The 22,823-nt window shown below is 41.2% G+C and overlaps 1 long non-coding RNA gene across 1 annotated transcript in view; it reads left to right on the top strand.

The window, feature by feature from the left end:
* LOC140594791 (uncharacterized) overlaps positions 1-22,823 on the top strand; it is an 87,317-nt gene that overhangs the window by 5,302 nt on the left and 59,192 nt on the right. The window contains exon 2 of the long non-coding RNA XR_011996105.1: positions 5,535-5,631. This is a non-coding gene — a long non-coding RNA (uncharacterized lncRNA). The remainder of the gene's footprint in view (positions 1-5,534; positions 5,632-22,823) is intronic.

Raw genomic sequence — 22,823 nt, 5'->3', positions numbered from 1 at the left:
TTAGAATATCATGCAATTTTAGAAACAGGTTCTTAGAAGCTCCAGTTATGGGCTGTGCCAGAAATCTGATGGCATTTGAAATTGTCTGTTTAGGTATCTGTCACCTGTCTCCCCTATTGGACAAGAGTTCTTTGAAGTCAGGGACCACATTTTGTTCACTTCTCTGTCTCAGTGCCTGGCATTGTGCTGTGTGCAGGAAGCCCCAGCCTAAGTTTGCTGAATGAAGGAATGAAGGCATTTATGATTCACAGGAGAGGAAGATGAAAGCAGACCCTGGTAGCGGAGTCTGAGATAGTTTAGAGCTGGGATTCAAAACGGGGAAATGTAGTCTTTAAAGAAAAGACAGAAAAAAAAGAAGACTAGGATGGGCTGGCTTGAACCTGATTTCTCTGCAGGATATGTGATGGGACATGGACATCTCCCTCATCCCCCTATAGGTCGCACTTATGGCCTGAGCTGTGTGGTCAGCAGATGGCCTCTAGTTGTTATTCCCCCTTCAGGGATTGCTCCAGCTGGAATACCCATAAACAGTGAGTAATTGAGGGGACGTGGGGCAGGCTGAGTAATGCCCCCCGCCCCAGACATCCATGTTCAGAATCTGCAAATCCATTCTCTGACATGGCAAAAGTGACTTTGCAGATGTGATTAAGGACTTTAGATGGAGATATTATCCTTGATGATTCAGAGGGACCCTCAATGCAACCACAAGGGTCTTTCTAAGAGGGAGGCAGGAGCATCAGAGTCACAGAAAGAGATATGGAGAATGAAGAGATATGGTATCAGGAGTAGAGGTTAGAAGGATGCCTTTTGAAGATGGGGAAGGGCCATAAGCTAAGGAATGCAGGTATCTCTAGAATCCAGAAAAGGTAAAGAAATAGATTTTCCCCTAGTGCCTCCAGAAGGAAGGCAGCGTACCAACACCTTCATTTTAGCTCCATAAGACCTATAGGAAACTCATACAGGGTATAAGGACCTAGCCTTTCTAGCTCAAGACAGGGCAATGTCACAGGCAGGCTGTTTTAGCTCTAGAGTGCCTTGTAGGGTGAGCCAGGGTTATGGCTGGCTTCCTCTCTGTTCACTCCTGCTTCCTGCTTCTCTCTTCCACAGGTGTTGATTCCAAAGACACTCCCTAATATGTTTGCTGACCTCTAAACACTGTCACCAAGTCAGTTTCTTGGGGAGCCTATGCCATGTTGATAGGTAGTGTCCCTTATTGATCCAGAACCTGAGCACTGGGTTAGTCTATCCTGCTTCCTTGGTAACCATGGGTGTGTTGCATTGCCTCTTCAAGATTCAATCTCCTTGAATGCAAAAATGGGGATAAAAACTCCTACACAGAGGCTCATAGTGGAGATTAACTGAAGTCCCACGTGTGTGCCATGTGGTACAGGGCCTAACTTGAGGTAACTTCTTAATACCATTCTTGATGAGCTTGATGATGGTGGAATTGACACTAGTAGATGTTGATGGTGGTGGGAATGATGGTGAGGGTGAAGACAATGATTTGAGGGTGACGACAGTGACTTGTGGACAGGTCTGTGGCTCATAGAAGACAATCTATGTAGAAAGTTCATGTGTTGCTCAGCTATCAGTGCTCAGGAGGGCCAGGGAGAAAAGTATGGAGAAAGGACCTTTACAGGCTGATTTTCCCTATCTGCCCCTACCTTGTCTGACTCTAGAGAGAGACTTCTAGGTTCTGGGTTGGATTCTAGATGTTGTGTTAGAATCCAGATATATACTAAGCACCAGGTTCCAGGCTGGGCAATGGCTAGTCTGGAAGCTGTTCCTGGAGTTCATTCTGGCCTGTTTCTAAGACTTGACTTTACTGTTCCAGTGCCAAGGTTCTAGGACTGTGTGTCTTAAGAGACAGTCTAGGGGCTATGTTGAGGCTATGTTGCAGGTCATGACCCACCTTCCCTGAAAACAGGGGTCATGTGAAGACCATACACAGAGAGAAGATAGAAGACAACTTTGAAATAATTATCTGAATTCAAATGACACTTTTTTTTACATGAAAACAAGCATAAACTATATTTATGGACTTCAAATGTACAGCTTCCCCCACCAAATAGCCCCTTGAAGGTATAAAAAATTATTCTCCTGCTTTTGGTTGTAGCCTTGGGCAGTTCAGCCTGTCAGGAAAGCACAGTTTGCAGGTGAGGTACTGAGGATGCTCCAAACAAGAACTGTCACAAAAGTGCCAGAGGACCCAAACTTGGACTTAATTCATAGTTTTCAAGTTCTCAGCATGTTGCTGGCCAAACAATTCCAACTAAATTAAACTCCATACCATTCTCCTGGGCTGGGCCTGTGGGTGCTAAGCCCCAGCTGTCAGCCCAGCTTCACAGCTGAAGATAAATCACTGCAGAAAATGGACTATAATGAAAACACTGACAGACCCTTCAAAGTAATGGAGCTCGAGGGTCTCCCTTTTGTTACATTCCTTATATTATGCAATTACTGCCTTGAAAATAGCCTTTTCTTCATTCCTGAGAGGTGTGTCCTGGTTTTGGAAAAGAGGCCATAGAGTTGGAAGATGCCTTCATGCTTGGGACTGTAGGCTTGTTGGATTCAGCCTGGACCAGACCTATTGTTAACAATTGCAGCAATTTCCTGTTTCACAGAGGCTAGAATTGGCCACATCTAATCACTAGAATCATTGCACAGGGGGCTGGATAGTGCAAACAAGTCAGACATCCCTCCCATCTGCAGTTAAGTTGTTTACATCCCAAAAGATGGATTTTATGCTACTTCCGTGTTCTGTAAGGAGTGTGACTGAATAAAGAACAACTTCCCAAGGATACCTGTTGAGGTGGCCATGGCTAGGGCCATAGTGTGGGGGGCTCTCAATACCATAGGGTCCAGTCACAGCAGTTACTGTGTTAAGGTACAGCTGGGATTTTCCCTTTAGGACTTGTATGTTCTGGGTCACTGCCTTTCTCTTGTATGCCTCTGGCTTTCCTAACTATTCCAGTCTCTGGGAGCATCTAAGTCCACAGGAGGGCTTCCTGCTGGCAGGAGGTGAAAATATATCCCTGAAGAAGTATTAATATAGTACAGAATCTTTCAAAAAATGACCACCCCCCACTCAAGCTGACTTACATTAAAGAGGGAAATGTTTTGGATTACATATATATGAACTCCATCCAACTTCAGGCATGGTTGGCTCAAGAAGGCCAACTGTGTCCTAGAGTGGCTCCTTTCTTCCCCAAGGCTGGATTCATGCCAACATTGTGGCCCTGTGGAAATTCCAGGGTGACATGCTCTTAATTCCAGGATCAGTGGTGTAAAGATGATGTATTCCCAATGGTCCTAACATGTTTGAGAACTATAGGCCCCCTGAACTGAATCAGCCATGGGTACTTCGCTGAACCAATTGCTGTGGTCAGTGACATGCAGTAAATTGACTGGCCAGGCCAGAGCCAGCTGCTGTGGTGAGGAAGTTCTATGCTCTTATTGGCCAAGTCTGGGCCCTGCCTCCTTCTGGAGTAAATGGGGGAGTCAGCAACTTTGGGACATGGATGGGATTAAGAAAGGTAGTTTGCTAAGGAAGTAGATACAGTTACTCAGAGAACTGGAGATTGGATGCTAGGCTGGCAGAAGTAAAATATGCCCCCAAGAAATGACACCAGTCTATAAAAGGAGCTGGATAAGTATTTGGATGATTTTCTTCCCAAACAGTTAGTCACTGTTAGTATGGGACATAACCTTGTCCTAACCTACTTCCTTAGGCTACTTCTTTGGGTCTTCTCCCTGTTAGTCAAACCCTTGCCTACATTGATGAGCATGATCTGCTTTGGGGGTATGGTATTATGTATTCCTAGCAGCTGCCAAGTGGCTGGAAAGTGAAAACTGGAGGGATGAGGAGTTAACAACCCATGCAAGGTGAACTCTGATGAGTAGGAAATGAGAAACATTTGGAAGCAACTGGATAGATACATTCCTGAACTCCATGAGCTCCTTTCCATAAAATTCTTCTAGAAAACTCTTGGGTCCCAAGTGAACACATCTGTTAAGAGACCTCTGTATCAGATTCCCATGAGTGCTGTAACAAATTACCATAAATATAGTTTCTGAAAGCAACAGAAATGTATTCCCGAACAGACCTGGAGGTCATAAGTATAAAATGAGTTGATGGGGTTTTTGGAAGCTCTGAGGATAATCCATTCCTTTCCTTTTTCTGCTTCTTGAGGCTGCCAGCATTCCTTAGCTCATGGCCCTACATCACTCTGGTTTCTGCACTTCCATTGCTGCATCTCCTTCTCTGGCTCAGACCCTCCTACCTCTCTCATAAGGACTTTTGTCGATTCCATTGGACCCACCAAGATAAACCATGACATTATCACCATCATTCTCCCTATCAGAAACTTAGTAATATTTATAAAATCACTTTTGCTGTGTCAGATAACATATTCTTAGGTTCTAGGGATTAGGATGGTGTCCATTACTTGGCTGAGCACAGCCTGTGATGGCTGGTTGAGGCTCATGGTAGAGTACTGGCCCGCATTGATTCATATGACTGTTTTCCTTGCTTCACTTCCCTTTTCTTCCTCACCCTTACCCCTCAGCCCACACATCCCAAAGAATATTTTCTTTGATCCTTGTTCTAGGCTCTGCTTGCAAAATGACCAGGGTGAAGGAAGCATCAGGGGACTCACATGGCACCTTTTACATTCCTCTTTTGCAGAGCATCATCCAATCTGTCCATTTACATGACTGGACAAGAAGCCACATGCAAAAAAGGAGCTGGGTCTTTATCATCTATATCCTCAGTCCAGAGATGGGTCCAGTAATCCATGGATCCTTGAATGAGTGAATGGATGAATTGGCCTTTCAACTCTCCCAGAATTCTTGGTTTAAAGCTTACTTGCTCTGGAAATATGTTTACTATAGTTTCTTATCAATGCATGGTATGTGTATATATACTTCATGCTTCAGTGAATTTTATCACACATGTTTGTGCTCAAGAGCAAAGTCAAAAAAAAGAGAACTAGGTAAATAGATGTTTTTTTTTTAAAACTCTAGGATAAGGATCTGATTCCGCCCTACCATGACCTTGGATAAGTCACTTTGCCTCTTTGTACTCATGTTTCTGTGGCTATGGAATGGCGCTAATGGTTAAATTCATCTCATTGAGTTGATGAAATTATTAATTCTGATGATATATGAAAAGTATTCAAAGCAGTATAACTCATTTGTAGTTTCCCCATATCCTGATTTTAAGTCCTTCTTATAAATCTATAGCACCTAAATTTCATAAAGACTTTATGAGTATCCGTTTCTTCAGTGATATTCGCCAGATGGACTATGTAGCAAGCCTTTTTGCTTGGCTGACTGACCCCACCCATAACTCTTCCTTTTATGCCATCTTCTAGCTAGAGGTAGCCATGTGCCAGTGTTCTGGACAATTAGATACAAGCCAAAACCTGTATGGTTGGACTATTCGAAAAGGCTTTTCCGTTCTTTATTGAGTCAGATTCAGTTGGAAAAGACCATCAATTATTACCTCTCTCTTTTCTTCCTGTGTCTTGTAGAGAAGATGCCTGGAGTTCCTGCAGCCATTTTATAACAGGAGGCAATGACCATAAGAAAAAAGAATAAGAGAATCTCATAGAATCCTGTCCTTGATTGGTAAGTGACCCATGAACCAACATTGGCCACCTTCTGCCTCTAGACTTTATTTGTGTCTTCTCAATGATGATACCAGAAATTTGGAGAAGGGATAGGAAATGTAAAAGCCAAAATGAGAAGAAAGGAAAAAATAGTCAAAGAGTTCTGCATCTCTCTTCAGATTTTAATGAATTATAGAAAGGAAGGAGGGGCTCAAAATCAAAACAAATCTGCACCTATCTTCTGCAGTGGACTGGAAAAGACTTGAAATCAGTGAATGTGTATGCTTGGTGTTTGGTGTCATGTGTACCTGGCATCATGCCTGGTGAAGTAGGTGTTTGTTGAAAAAACAAAGGAATCTTTCTTTCCACCTCTTTTAACTTTGGCCAAATCTGTCTAGCTCATCAGAACAGTTGTGATGACAGTTGTTTGGTAGGTTTCCAAACACTGTACTATTTAAGTATAGCACACGGTCTTATGGGGCCAGCTAGGCAATTGGGTGGCTGAACCCAGCTGGTCAGACTTATGTTAGAAAAACTTAAACATTTCATCTAAATCTTTAAGAGGAAGGGTTTCCTCAATACTTGCTCCAATATATGATTCTCCTTGGAGGAATTTGAATGAGGAGCTATATTTAAGGTAGGGAGGAGAAGCTCACTGACTAAAGTTCTGGCTGCTGTTCCAAGGATCATATAATCCAGTGGGAGACATATACATGTCAATAATTTTTTGGTTCCTACCCAAGCCTCCATCCTGGACACAAGATGCAACTGCCAGCATCTCATCTGTACCACAAAGCCTTTCCTTAGTGTGGCCTCCCAGAAGGCAAAGACAGGGTCCTACTTGTCTTGGGATGTCTCATTTTACAGCAATAACCCACTACCTCGTTCATGACTGGGGTACATAGCTAGACTGTTGAAAAGAAGATCAACTCTTGAACATTTATAATCTCTTATGGGGGAGAAGCAAAGGCAAGAGAACGTGTTCTTGAGTAATTTATTTTGTTCCCTGGCATTGATGAAAGGGATAAAAATAAATCAGTGTTTCTACTCAACTTGTTTGAAGGACAAGCCAAAATCACACCATTAAAAATTAACATGTAAAACAGATTGTACATTACTAGGGATGAGTTCAGACCCAAAGTAGAATAATTGGCCAAATGAATCTACAGAATGTTGGGTATGACAAATTCAGTCTCGTTTCCAGTGGTTAAGAAATAAGACAGATTATCTTTCAGGCCAGGAGGGTTTAGAGAAACAGCCCAGTATGTCTTACCTGTTAATGTAAGAACTAGGAAAGAGGCTGTGATCAGACTTGCAGGGTTCTCTGGAGCACCAAATTCATCACTAAGGACAGTCTACCATGTCCTGTGAAATTCATGTCAAAATTACCAGATTGATTCCCTTGTTGAAGCCACCTAAACTCTAGGTTGGAAAATTAAACCATTTGTTAAGTTTATAATGGCCAAACAACTCACTGCCTTTATATACATCTATTGATACCATCTATAGGTGTGAGATTTATCTAACCCACCCACCCATCCATCCATCCATCTATTCATCAATCCATCTATCCATCCAACCATCCATCCATCCAGAATTTGTGTGGCACCTACCTGTGCTGGCCATGTGCTGAGGTAGATGATACAATGATAGATTAGATGGAAAGTTTGTTTTCAAATAAATTAGTGCAGCACATGGCCTTAGAGGAGAGTTTCTCAATCTCTGCATTATTAACATTTTGGGCTGGATAATCCTTTGTATAAGGGCCACTGTGTGCATTATGAGATGCTTAGCAGTGTGCCTGGCCTTTACCCACTAGATGCCAGTAGAACCTGCCCCTCCAGTTAGGATTAACAAAAATATCTCTAACTGTTGGCAAATATACCCTGATTGTGGAGGGCAGAATTGCCCTCAGTTGAGAAGCATTGCTTTAGAGTCAGTAGAAAAGCTTCTTTTCTTGCCTTAACAATTGTTTGTTTAACTGTTATTGAACTTTTCCTTATTCCCCACACCAAACACAAGTTTCCAGCACAGAATAGATACATGATAAAATGTTTGCAGGTTAAGTGAGTGAGTGAGTGAATGAATGAATGAATGGTATATATTTGTGAGACCAACCTTTCCTAAGGAGCTCTGACAGGCTGTTAAGAGGACCTTGAGTCTTGGTCATACACAATGCCAAGCAAGCAATGTATTCAATCAAAATATGCTTCAGCTAAGTAGGAAAAAAAAATCTACTTATGGGGTGTTTAGTTGTGTAGGCCTGACAGATAACTGAGCGGCTGGATTTTTCAGTTTCAACAGATTGGTTTGCCATTCTGTAGCCACAATAACAGAGCAAAGTAACAATCATGTCTATGTTTAATTTTCTGAAGAGTGTTGCATCGCTAAGGCTCACAGTCTGGCCAATTAAATGTGGCCGATTGGCACTCCCACACAAGTTTGGGGGCATTGAAAATAGCTCTCTGCAAAAGAAAAAAAAAATAATTCAAGCTGCAGAGAAAGTTGTAACTCTCCCAAGATTTCATACTTCAAAAGCAGGCTTGTGATGGTAAAATTGTTCTGGGTGACAGAGACTAGACAAGCCATCCATTTTGAGTGTATTAGTGTCAAACTGAGTGTTGACTCTGTGGCTGGTGATCATGTCTATTGGTGGAATTGGATAATTTTTTACATTCGAGGAAATCATCAAGCTTCCACTTGTGGGATTTAGGTCATGGGGCTCTTGACCATGATGTCAGCCATTCAGAGGAAGCCATGAGTGTCACTTACCAAGTTTTCTTTACTTTCTAAGGGTTAAATGAGGGATAGCTGATAGGAATGGGGAAAAGCTTTCCTAATTCTTTCATTTTTAAATCTTCCAGACACAATCCTCAAAGATTCATGTGGGGGAAGCTATATTAGTTAGCTGTTTCCACAATAATACCAAGTAAAAAATAGCCATAATGCATCACTGATATATGGCAATAGCATTTGCTTAACCTAGAAATCTATACTATTTAGCTGGTCTTGGCTCGACTCAGCTGGTTTTGGGAGTCATGTGCAAACGGAGTTAGCTGCAGGTTGGTTAATTAGCTTTGCTGATCTTGGCTGGGCTTGCTCACTTGTATAGGTGGTTGTATATTGATCTAGTATGGTCTTGGCTGGCATAACTAAGATGAGTTTCATCCTCCAGGGGTTAGCTGGAAAATATGCTTGTGGAAGTGGCAAGTGCTTGTATTGTGCTTGCTAATCCTGTTAGCCAAAGGGCATCATGTGGCTGAGCCCCAAGTTAAGAAGTCAGGGAGAATGCTTTGCCCAGAGTAACAGGGCCCTGCAAAGTCATACACATGGTCAAGGGTGTGGGAATCAAGAGGTGTGTCTAATTATGATTGGTTAGTGCATCAATATAATATAAAGGCTAACCTCCAGCAGGTATTGAGACTTGACAATCAAGCTAAGTCTGAACAAGAAAGAACCTTATAGAAATGTTCAGAGAGAGATGAAGAGGGAAAAGGGACTTGGGAGTGCCTCAGCCACCACTGCTACTTCAGTTCAATTTTCTCTAGTTGGAAAGAGTTTCTTTGCCCTGGACAGGAAACGGTAGCACAAATATGAATAAGAGATAATTCAGGGCCAAAGTAAATGGGAGGGGGGGAGAGCAGCTAGTTCTTTATAGAGTACAAGTTTGGCATCCCATGGGGATTCTATCCAAGCTCATTGGAAGACTTAGCCACAGAACTGCTGACAGGGATTGTGAGGCATCCAATGAAGAGGCTTCCAGAGAAGGCAGTTGGTTTTAAATGGTTGACCCTTGACATTTGAAAAGAATACCTCCCCACGACGTCTGCAGATTTCTCAATTGACAAGTACAGCAGATTATACAATATCTCTCTAAAATGCAGCTAGAATAACCAAAAGAGCAGAATATTAATGGTTTTAGACACACAGTGCTAAAGTAATTTATGAAGTGATTAAAATGAATTTCTTTCAAATTATGGTTGTACCCAGTGTCACACACTTTTTACTTATATGCTCTCATAATAGTATGTATGTATTCAACATGGTAAATGGAAGCTAATGCTTATTTATTTGCTTTTTTGTGTCAGGTATTGTGCTAAGCCATTTAAGTGCATGATTGTGCTTTATGCTTATAGCAGTCTCGTGACATGGGTGTCATTATTACCATTGTAGAGATGAGAAAACAGAAACAAGCTCAGAGAACTGTGCCTGAGGCTTGCACCCAGGTCTGCCTGATGTCCACCTGTACTCCTCACCCCCTCACCTTGGCTACCTCTGGAGAAAGAGGAGTTGTGATAGGGTAAGAAAGGAGTAGAATTCCAACCCCCAAATCCAGCAGTGTGAGTAGAAGTTTGGGAAGCCCTGACTTGCCAGCAATGGATGTGAATGCATATCTTAGAGCTTCTGTTGACCACACACTCAATAGGAGTTGACAGAGTGAGGGTGCTGCTGAGAACACACAAGTGAGCTTCTGTTCCTTTGCGGGATGTATGTGGTTCTGGCCACATGCTGTGCCATTCAGGGCATGTGGTTTTATTCATCAGTGATTACTAGATTTATCAATTAACTGCATCCGTAGCTTTTGTCTTCTGGTGGCACATTATAAGAAGGTCATTGACAGTTAGCTGTGTGTTCATGGTGTTAGCTGTGTGTTCATTCTCACAATATGTGAGAAAAGGTTAAAAATGGGGTATGTGTAACCCATATCCAAGAGGACACAGGGGTGATGGAGCTAAATGTTCTTCAGGATGTGAAGGGATTCCATGGGGAAGATGGCACGGTCCTACTTAATACTGACCTGGAAGTCGGAACAGTTATACTATCTGTTGCAATTTGGGAAATGAACTGGTTTGGGATATGGTAGGCTCTGTGACTTGAAGGATCACAGGCAGAAATACCTCATACAGGGCTGCTGCCCTGAGCAGTTCCTGTTCCCAGGGTTGACTTCCAAAGTGGTTATTTCAGTACTTATGAGCAGAAGTGCTTGTGTGCTCAGCCATTATGATATGATCGATATAGTTAGGAAATTGGTACTTCTGTTTATGGAATGATGAATGAAAATAAATAGTGTTTTAAAGGACGAATATTTATTCCCCTCTCTTCCTACTCCTTTGTTCCCTCCGCACCACAGAGGGGGTGAGAGAGACTTATGTGCTATGTGATTTAAGAACTTTCTTAGCTGAGGATCCCCCTCTTTTTTGGGGTGAGTGAGCTGCCCATAAAAAGTGTAACTTCTCCATTCTTTTCTAGGCACGGAGCATCCTGTCCCTGCCCTCATGTCTAGAGGCTTACCTCAGTTCAATGTTACCATTACTAAGTGGATAAATCTGTCACATATATATTAATAGTTCAATCCTTTTTGTTGCTGAATAGTATTCCATTATATGACTATAACACAATTTGTTTATCCCTTCATTTGTTGGTAGTTTTTTGGCTTGTCTCCATATTTGACTATTACACACAAAGCTGTTATGAACATCTGTGTACAAGTCTTTGTGTGCACACAGGCTTTCATTCCATAGGCCATGTTTAATCTTCACAACAAATGAATGACATAGTACTGTTACAATCCCCATTTTGCAGATGAGGAAACTGAGGGTCCATCAAGGTCAATGACCTTGCCCAAGGCCAGGGGCTAATTGGCAGCAGGGCTAGCAGTTGATGCCAGATCTGTCTGACAACCCCATGCTCAGAGTCCCCATGCAATGCTGTACCCCCATGCTGGGAAAAATGCCTTCACTTGGAAAAACAAAGATGTTTATTTTTTGGCTACAAAGATGCATTTCTCAGCCTATCTCTACTCCTTGTCGTGGTTACCCAGATTGGCCGGTGCATCTAGACTCTCAGAGGGCAAGATGAGCATTCCTACTGAGTTTTTTAGTTTACCTATCAACAAGAGATAAGAAAACCCTATCAGAGGCCAGGACCATTTCGTGTCAAGAATATGAGATTGTATCTTCATTCATGGAGAAACTCTTAGACCCTGAAAATGAGAGTTAAAAAAGGAAAACAGAAGAAACAAAGAAAGCGCAAACATCTTTGTGCATGTTCACAATCTAAGAGCTGGGAATTTTGTGGATGAAATTAATCCATAAAGAGAGATCAGCTACAGAATTGCAGTTAAAAGTCTTCAGAGGTTCAATTGTTGCTGCTCCCCTGGGCTTCCAAGCAAATATTTTGAGGAAGCTCTGTCCACATTTCTCCATGTAAACCTGGTCTGAGACTTTTTCCTGTGCTCTTTCCTCATTCTGATTCTCTAGCTGATTGATTCAATCCTGTGTTGAGCAGCTACGCTGTGCAAGGTGGCAGTATGAGAGGAAAGGCTCCCCTCTGCCTGTCGCAGGGAACATACAGACTGGTGGGAGAAGAGCCACAGAAAGCAGGTGCTTTGCAGCACAGGGTGACAACTGCTGCTGACAGAAGGGTATCAAGGACACTGTGGAAACACTGAGCAGAGACACACCAGGAGAACCAGGGAAGACTTCCCGGAGGAGGTGCCATTGAATTCTTTAATATTTTTCTTTTGATCATGTTTTTCAAAATGCACATGCCAATTATTATAAGCCATGTAGCCAATAGGCTGGTAAATACTTGAAAAGCAGTTCTCTAGGAAAAAATATGCACATATACACATACACTTATTGTAAGTATTATGATATAAAGAATACGTAGCATACAATCTACAAAGAACAATATAGTATACAATATTCATTATTGTAAATTCCATGGATATGGCCATGTATATTGTATTGTAAATTCCATGTATATGTATATGGATATGTATAAGTTGATTTTTCACAGAATGCTTTCACTGATTTTTAACAAACTCTTGTAATCTTAACCAACCTACAGTTGTAGTTCACAAACAAGTACACTTTTGATGTCTGCTGGTTAATATTTTCATGTATGTTAACAAAGAAATAAGATGATGTCATAATTTTATGTAATACAAAAATGAACCCACAAAAATATGTCAGAACCTCACCTCTTCATCAGTGATGTTAGGCATATGTTGTTAAATTGGATCATAATATTTGATAACCTGAAGAATACTTTGTCCGTGCTTTGTGCTATTCACAAACATCTGTAGACACACTCACTTTTCAGTTTAATCTGCATTATTAACATTTTCTCCATCAATTTATTAAATCCAGATAATTAGTGACACTGTAAATCAAGCCTTGGATTGTAGTGTTTGCCTGTGTCTGTGGTGCAAACACTCCCACCATGGCTGATTTCAAACTACCAATGTGATGTCACTGAACATAGTGTTGGGAAGAGATGTGCAGTTGTACCCCATTATACAGTATTTCTACCATACAGATATTACAGGTATAAATAGCTTTAAGAGTATAGATAATAGTAAAAATAATAAAATAAGGAGTGATGAATATTGTATATTTATTACCTTCTAAAATATATTTTATTTCATTATACATTCATATAATTTTATTTTTAATAATGGTAAGATTTGCAAAATTCCTGAATGTTTAACAATTCAGTAGGGACACCTGAACAGGTACATCCATAAAATGCAATCATCCCCCTCTCCCCAACCAATATTTCCTTCCCTTTGTTCTCCCATCCTGTCCCACTTTAGGTATGTAATGGTTTCCATGCCCTTCTCTTTACACCAACAAAAACAAATGCAAGCACATGAATAACATATACAAGATATCTATACATAACGTAACACATGGGGCTTAAAAATGTCTTGTTTATTAGAGCACAGTATTATTACATGCACACTACCCTGCATCCTGCATTCTATAATAGTTCTAATCTCAACAATTGTACTAAATACCATTCTTCATTTATTTGGTTGCATAGTATAATATAATATTTCATAGCATGAATGTACTATAATGTGATATATATCTCCTACCAATGGGCACTTAGTAGTTTCAATATTTTCTAGTTCTTTGAAGAATGCTATAATAAATGTCCTTGAACATCTATCTTTAGATGTTGAAGATTTTATTTTTGTAGAGCAGAATCATAGGAATGGGGTTTCTGGGTTGAAGGGTGTAAATATTTTTAATTTTAATAGATATATCCAGATGGCTTTCCAGAAACACTTCACATTTCTACTGGCAATGAGTGAGAACTTTTCCATCATACCCAACAGCAAGAAGTCTTAACCCTCTAATTTTTGCCTGGGACATGACCGTAAAGTAAAAACTTATTGTTACTGTAATTTGCATTTCTCTATCAGTGGCCTTCAATATCTTTTCGTATGTTTATTGGCAGTTTGGGTTTGCTCTTCAGTGAATTGCCTATTCATATTCTTTGTTAATGTTTCCTGTGGGATTGTTTCTGTTTGTCATTTTTTAAAAAAAGACATTATTTATTTATTTGAGAGAGAGTGAGTGAGAGAGGGAGAGAGAGAGCACGAGCTGGGGGAGAGGGAGAAGCAAACTCCCAACTGAACAGGGAGCCTGATGTGGGCTGGATCCTAGGACCCTGGATCATGATCTGAGGTGAAGGCAGACACTTAACTGACTGAGTCACTCAGCACCCCTGTTTGTCAATTTTTAAGACTCTTTGTATAGTGTGGATATTAGCCTTTACGTCATCTGTATTGAAAATATTTTCTCAGGTCTTTGGTTCTCTGTTAACTGGTAAACTGTTACCTTTAGTTTTGTTTAGTGTATGGTTTATAGTTATATAGTATATGCTTTGTAGCTAATGTTCATATAGAATAAACATACCCTCTGTGTGTTTCCTTTAAAACATAAGGTTCCCCTTCTGGACATGAAGTTCTACCCCTAGGCTATAAATTTACATATTCTTGATTTTTTTTTTAAGGGAGAAGGGGAGGGGTAGAGGAAGAGGAGAGAGAGAGAGAATCTTAAGCAGGCTCCACGCCCAGGCAGAGCCTGTTGTGGGACTTGATCTCACAACCTCCAGATCATGACCTGAGCTGAAATCAGGAGGCTTAACTGACTGAGCCACCCAGATACCCCACGGAATTTTTTTTATGACATTTTATATCTATACCTTTCTTTAGTCCATGTAAATTTATTTTTTATATGGTATCAGATAAAAGTCCAACTCCTCATTCTTTTAATTCAATAGCCATTCATGCAGGGCCATTTACTAAATAAATCATTCTTTTCTCATTGAATGGAGATATCTTTTCTGCCATATTTTAAAATCTTACATTGGCTGGGATATTTCTAGATCTTCTATTCTTTTTTTCCTGATTAACTTTCCTATTCTTATACTAATTTTATATTGATTTATTTAGAGTGGCTTTGTAGTATATTTTGGTGTCTGGTAAGGCAAATCTCCCATTATTAGTTTTTATATGTGTGTATATAAATTTTACTATTCTTGAACATTTTTCATTTATATGAACTGAATATTATTTTACCTTCAAGGAAAAGGAAAGAAAAATGCTATTCATGTTTTAATAGGAGTATCATTAAATTTTATATATTTATATGTATAATTTTGACACTTTTATGATATCAGATCTCCTTAATGAAGAACCTAGTTTCTCTTTCCATTTGTTCAAAATCTATTTTATGTCATCTAATAAGATTTTACAGTTTAATTCACATAGGTCCTATAGCTTTCTTGTTAAACATTTTTTTTCACTGTCATAAATTGTTTTTTTTTTTTTACTATTTCCAATTTTAGGTGCTTATTGCTAGCATATAGAGAATGTATTTTCCCCTCAAATTCTTCTTATATCTTTGAAACTTATTAAATACTCTTATTAATTATATAATTTGAGAAATTAGCATATGTAGGTGGTCTAGATATGTAATTAAACCATCAGCCAAAAAAGGAGAGTCTTACCTCTTCTTCTTTTGTATTAACACTATTATTTAATATTCTTACCTTATTGCATTGGCTAGACCCATTTAGAACATGATGACCAATTTATTAGTGATGGTTGGCATTTCTATCCAGTTTCTGATTTTAATGGAATTTTTTTCTTTTAAAATTTGTCATTAATTTCTGTTAAAAAGTATTCATAATATTTAGATGTTTCCTTTTTATTTCTATTTTAATTAGAGAATGTATTAGAAATGGCTGCAAAAAATTATCAGATGCCTTTTTGGTCTGTATTAATATGATCATAGAATGTCCCCCTTTTATTGTTGATGTAATGCATTGTGGGTGCAAATTTTTTTATACTATGAATGGAGTCTCCAAGGATGAAGAGAGTCCAATTGGTGAGAAAGAAAAGAGCATATCAGACAAAGTCATGGGTGAGGAACTATTAAGGGAAAGCAAGGAAGTTTGTGTTAAAACTAAACATAAAACAAAGCTCTCCAGGATTGGAGAGGCAGGCCACCTGCCCTACAAAGTAAGCACATGAAAACATTCAAGCTGTGAAGGCTAAAAGTTCTCAGGACCCAAGATAGCCATTTCATATGCCAGGGTAGTGGTCACTGGGAATGTTTTCTGCTGGAGGCAGAGCAAGATGCCACAAGTCCAGAACTGGATAAAAGATCATTAGTAATGGAGAAGCAGGAAATGCTCCAATGACAGGTTTGAACAAAACATTCAGAAAAATATAAGTCCATGGGTAAAGAAGGTGGACAGATCTTTGGTCACTAAGGACAGAAAAATATACCTCATGCTAGTGTCAGGAAGATGGGCTAGAAACCACAGATATAATAAGATAAATGACAGAAGTTGTTTCTTATGGATGAACATTTTTGATCATGCAGTCTTTGCGGGCAGACACTGCCTTTTAACTATTTTCAGGACTCAGCATAGAATATCCTACACAGAAGGTTCTGAATAAATGCTTGATGAAGGTAGGTGAATGCAGCTTCGATAACAGGGAGAAGGAAATGAACTAGAAAGAGAAAACTACTGATCCTAAAACATTAGAGTTTGGAGAAACTTTGGAAATTTACTCCTTCTTTCATTTACTTAATATTTCATATTTATTTGATACCTACCATGTGCCAGCAGCTAGGCACTGGAAATACAATGATGAACAGGACATGGAGGTTCCTGCCTTCATGAATCTTATTTTTTAGTTGAGAGCGAGTTACTAAGTAAGCAAATTAGACAATTATAGGCTGTGAGAAGTGGTGTAAAATAGTGTTTCTCAAACTTTCATGTCTGCATGGGTAACGTGGGGAACTCTGTAAAAAAGCAAATTCTGATTAAGTAGGTTGGGATGAAGCCAAGGTTCTACATTTCTAAAACAGATGCTGCTGCTGCTCCTAATCTGAAGGGACTGCACTTTGAGGATTGGCAAGATTATGGGGATACAGATAGAGTGACAAGTGGAGGAATGCTTTACAGATTTGATGGTCAGCAGAGATATTTCTGGAGGGATGCTTTTAAATGGAGTTCTGAAGGAGCCGTTGGGTACTCAGGCTGCAGCAGAAATCAGTACTGCAAACTCCCAGAGTTTTGGGGTGTGATTGGTGTAACTCACTGTTGTTCTTGACCGAGGGCCTGAAAACATGAGTAATTGAGGATAGTGATATGGAGAGAAGATGGGCGTGGTCTGGAAGTGATGTGCTCATGTGCTCAGGGCCAGTAGGAGATGTAAGTGGAGGTGTTCCGAAAGCAAGGTGGAGGTGACAATGCTCACCAGACAGAGAAGGACAAGGAGTACAAAGCTGTATCTCAGTCAGACTTAGATGTAGAGGGATTCTGATGAGAATGAGATTCTAATTAACTACTTAAAAATATTACACACAAACATAACCTACAACATGTCCATTAGAAGGTCCTCAAAGAACTGGAGACATTGGGATCCCTGAGGATGGGGTGAGCACTGTGCAAGGTGATGCTTATGAGGTGGGCAGGGACCAGTCCATACAGAGCCCCAGTAGCCCCTTGAAAGCTCTATTTATAATGCTGGTGTTGGGATCCCTGGGTGGCGCAGCGGTTTAGCGCCTGCCTTTGGCCCAGGGCGCGATCCTGGAGACCCGGGATCGAGTCCCACGTCGGTCTCCCGGTGCATAGAGCCTGCTTCTCCCTCTGCCTGTGTCTCTGCCTCTCTCTCTCTCTCTGTGACTATCATAAAATATATATATATATATATATATATATATATATATATAATGCTGGTGTTAGGGGGTGCCTGGCTGGCTCAGTCAGTAGAACATGTGACTCTTGATCTTGGGGTCATGAGTTCAAACTCCATGTTGGGTATAAAGTTTACTTAAAAAAAAATATATATATATATATATATATATATATAAAATGCTGGTGTTGATAGTGGGACTGGTGTCCACTCACTGGCTGCCTCAGTTGTCCCCAGCTCTTAACGTTTGCAACTGGCTGCCCTTTGGGAAATATAGCCCATATCGTTGGACATGCCAATCCTGGTAACCTGGTTAGAGTGGGAACCCTATAGGAAGCAGACTTGGCTCTGGGCCTTGATTTAATGGGTGATGTGGAAATGATTTTCTTTGAGGGGCTAGGGGCAGAGTCATCCATAATTAGCTGTAACTGAGATGCATACATATGCCAGCATCATTGTTGGTGTAGTTTGAGGGTCTATAGCACAGAGGTGAGCCAGCCCCTCTGTGACTTCTCCAGCTCTGCCATCCTAGCTTTTCCTGCCTGTTCCTGAGGGCCCTGCCCACAAATGGGCCCTGCTTCCAGTTCCTTCTTATGCAAAAGAACCAAATGTGCTGCTGTCTTTATACCATCTCTTCTTGAATGGCACAATGAAGAAGACTCTTCTACCAGTGGTCACTTTACACAGAGCTGAATTTGCTCAATAATAAGGGCATTCAACCTTCATTAGGTATATATCATGTACCGGGTGCAATGCAGTAAACTTTTCCTCAGGAATTAGCTCTTTTAGTCTTCCTCCCTGCAATGTTATAAAATAGAAAAAGGGGAAGACAAAGGAAGAGTCAAGATAAACATGTATATAGCTTTAGTTAAGAACAAAATGTTCATTCAGCAAATATATATGGAGCCCCTGCCACATGCCAGGTAAAGTTGACAACACTGGGGAGATGTCAGACAAAAAAAGCCCTGTTGTCATTGGACTTGCATTCTAGTTAGGAGAAAGAGATTATAAATCAAAGAAAGAAGCAAAATAAAGCTATTTCAGATGGTGATAAGTGCTAACAACGGCAAAGCAGGGAGAGAGAGTGTCAGGAAGGAGGGTTTGCAGTTTGCACAGACACACAAAGTCTCTATGAGACTGAGGCCATTGAACCAAGGTTGACAGCTAGTGGTGGTGAACAAAGGAGCAGAGCATGGCTGGGTGGAGCAAGGAAGGGAGATGAGGTTTAAGTTAGAGGGGTTGGGGACGCCCTTGGAAGCCTTGAGGAGGAGGGGCTTTGGCTTTTACTCTGAGCACTGTGAAAGCCACTGAGAGTTTTGCGCAGAGGGGTGATGATACTGGCATCATTTTAAATGCATGCTGTGGCTGCCCTATCAGGATGAACAGCTTAAGGGAACAGGGTCCACTAGACATTATGGGAAACACCTAACTTCCGCTTTCCTCCACCCTCTAATGTGCTTGAGCTCCATCTGTTAAGATTCTCAGGCACTCAAGAGAGAGAGAGTAAGTTCATAAATAAAAACAGGTACCAGACCAGGATCAGTGGGGGCTGTCCTCCTCCCCTCCCGGCATGGGCTCCCTGCAGGCTCCCAGTGCCTGCACACCTGGGGCGTGTTTTTAATGCTCCTGATTATCTTTGTTCTCCGAACCTCCTTTGAGTTTGTAGGGTTTTCTATTTGCATACTTTCCCTGAGCTTTTTATGATTATCTCCCCATCTTTACAGTTTTTGCCATTATTTAAATGAGCATGAGGTAGATGCAAAAATGCCAGCTGGATGAGCATGTTGTCTCAGTGCTATGGGGAAGGTAGTGAGGAGCCCCAGGCCTGCCAGTCTGCCCCCAGAGGTTACACCAGTACCTGCATCCCTGCTCAGATCCCAGCTACCCCCTGTATAAGCCCCGAGGCCCAGTGTCTTCAGACTTATGGATGCATGGGAACTTTAATGGAAACATTGAACCAATGAGCCCAACTGTCTATGTGATCTCTGACTGGGAATTATTTTTTTTTTTTTCTGACTGGGAATTAATTTGTGGATGGACTGATTTTTTTTTCCCATTGGCTTAAAAAAGACTGTGAAATAGCTGGGTTTCATTCTCCTCTCTCACTCCCAAATTTGGCCTGTCAGAGTTGTTTGTTTGTTTTGTTTTAAATGCACATAGATGATGTATTCATCAAATGCCTGGCATTGTACTGGATGCTTTGTCACTGTGTCCAATCCTCACAACAACTCTGGAGATAGGAATTATTGTTTCTATGTATCGGAAAAAAAGAAACTCAGCTGCAGGAAAGTGAAGACAATCCCATTGGCAAAATGTACAAAGCAAGTAAGTGGAGAAGGTGAGGTTCAAATTGTGGTCTGGCCTGTACCCAAGTCCATTGCTTCTTCTGTATCCCCTCCTTTGAGGGGACGGGGGTAGGCAAGGTTGGGGACATATAGGAGATAGATCAGGCTGTGCCTTGATTTTCCCAACTTGGTTGGCAATGAGAGCAAGGAGGCCAGAAGAGGGAGGGGCTTGCCCCATAGTCCACCACCACCACCACATCTGCCTTGGAAATGATGTAAGTGGCAGCTTTATGAAGTTTCTCCAGACAGGCAGGAACAGTGTTGTACTGAATGAGAGAATCAGGATCACAAAGATTTCAGTGGACTGGCTAGAGTAGTTGAATCTAGAACAGTGATATTTAAATTTAGTAAGATCTGGCCCTGGGGTGCAATAAAATGTCAGTTGCAAAGCTTGCCTCAGGAGGATGATATTCATATGGGCAGAAGCAAAACCAAGTAAACAAGAATAAATACCAAGTCACCAGTGTTGATGCAAGCTCGAATGGGATGGGGACAAGTGATGAGATGGTGTCAAACAGAGGAGGACCATTAGTTAATCCTGGGGACTTTTGTAATTGTGAAGCTCAGTGCATGTTAGTGGCTTCAAAAGCCAGGTCTTCAAAAGAGGGGAGAGAGGACTTAGTAGTTTGTCTGATAGTTTGGGAAGGAACTATTCATTCTTTTACTTAATGCATATTGATTGTGCACTAAATAGCAGGTACAGTTCTAAGCCCTAGGGATAGATTGCTCTCCTGGAATTTATATTCTAATGTGAGATAGAGATAATACACAAACACTCAAGCAAATTTATATGTGATTTTGGGAAATAAGAACTATGAAGAAATATTGAGTTAAGGAGGGAGAAGGTGATGGGGGCTCTCTTAGGGACTTTGGAACAGAAAGAGCTCTGTGGAAACATAGCACTTGAGTAGACACCTGAATGAAGAGATGGAACATCTGGAAAACATATGGAGAATAATATCTTAGCAACAAATACAAAGAATAATATCTTGGCAGTCTTGGGGCATGAAATGAGTTAGGGGTATTCTGGGTCAGGGATAATGCCTTTGTCACTGAAGTGAAGTGAGCAAGACAAAGTTGGGGAATGAGTCTGGGGGCAGGGAGGGTGGATCCCATGAGGCTAGCGGGCATGGGAGAAGTTTGGATTTTATCATAATCGAGAAGGGAAGACTTTGGAAGACTTTTGAATGGGACAGTGTCATGGTCCTTTAGAGCTTTAAAAAGCTTACACTGCTGCTGTGTGGAGCATGTATTCCAGGGACAAGGAGACCAGTTGTGAGGAGGTAGTGGAGAGAGGGGTTTGGACTAGGGGATGTATTGACATCACTAATCCTACAGTCCCTTCTGTGTCTCGTGTGGGCTCACTGGGAACCCAAGCTGCTGGATTGGGATCTTTAGGGCTCTGGGGTCTAAATGTCACTTTAAAAACAACTTTCTTGGCCAAGAGAGATTTTAGGCTCTTGGGTGCAGTGACATGTTGGTGTCAGCCCATGTGGTGCTCAGTACTTATAGCATTGCTCACCTCATACATAGTTTTAGTTTTAGACATAGTCAAAGTAGGCTTTTGTTTTGTTCAAGTCTGCATGTTTTTTGCTTAGTTGCTATTCCTTTTGCTCTCCAACTAGTATTATGGGGCTCTCCAACCCTCAAGCTCAAATAAAGAGACCTCAAGTGTGTCCAGAAGTTTCTGAAGGATGTCCCACGTGGTGACCCACATGCATGGTGTCATGCTGCTCAACCGGGAGCTTGGCATCCTTGTCACAACCTTGTCCCATAATGAGAACCTGTTTTCTTCTGCTGGAAAACAGAGCTCTGCCCTGGAGGCTACTTATGTCCCAGGGCAAAGGGCAAGAACTTCCCCTTCCCTGCACAGCCCCCCAAGATCCTGCTGATCCAGTTGCTGTTCTCCATGCAGAGTTGTGAGACAGCTCTTCCCTCTGACCTTCTGCTTCTCAACTTCTGCCTTGTGCAAGAGCACAGCTGATTACTGAGTCCCAGGAGGCGGTGGGCATGATGCCATGCCTTTCTCAGTCCCCTGCCTCTCTAACAGGCACGCTCCTCCTTCATTCAGGAGGCTAACAGCCCTTCTGCACGTCATTTCACAAGAAGTGATGCCTGGGGACTGATTGGAATGCTCAGCCTCCACATGTAATTTCCACTTAGTTTTATCTGACCCCCCCAGTTCAGTATCTCTCTTTGGAACATTCATTTGAAGTTAAACTTGGACCATTCAGTATTATTGATTATGTTTTTATAAGTCCCTGACTAGACTACAAACACCTAGAGGGCAGGATCTGTGTCTTATCCATCTTTGTATCCCCCAGAGAGCTTAGCATGGTGACTTATTTATGGTGGGTGTTTGGTAAGTATATACTGATTGAGTGGCTGCTAGCCAGTCCCAGTAGCTGAAGGGCTTCTGTGAGGGTCTGTGCAGGGACTGAGTATTTGTCTCTCTGCCCATTCAGTTTTAACAATAGATCAAGGCAACACTTCAATTATCCTTCACTTTCATTCCCAAACTCTCTTCTCTGTTCATTCTATTGAAAATGCCTGGTGACAGAGAGTGAGACGCTGCGAGAGGCAGAAGGCTTTCAGAGCCTTAGGAAAGCTGTGTAGCAGGAAGGACATATTTCAATGGAGTTATTTCCACCAAGGCTAATATTGTGCTTCAATACTTCAGGCTCTAGTGAGCTCATCAACAATGTTTGCCTTTAATTTTACCATTGGTATCCGGTCATATGTTACTTGCACTGTTTCTGTCTAGCTCCATTTCATCAAAGGGGTCTTAGGGCTTTCATTGTCTTTGAAAAGTTGCTTTAAGATGGACATGCATGGATATCCATCACATTTAATTAC

This window comes from Vulpes vulpes, chromosome 12 (assembly GCF_048418805.1).
Source record: "Vulpes vulpes isolate BD-2025 chromosome 12, VulVul3, whole genome shotgun sequence".
In the NCBI taxonomy this organism is placed as follows: Eukaryota; Metazoa; Chordata; class Mammalia; order Carnivora; family Canidae; genus Vulpes; species Vulpes vulpes.
This window is presented reverse-complemented; position numbering and strand designations above follow the sequence as displayed.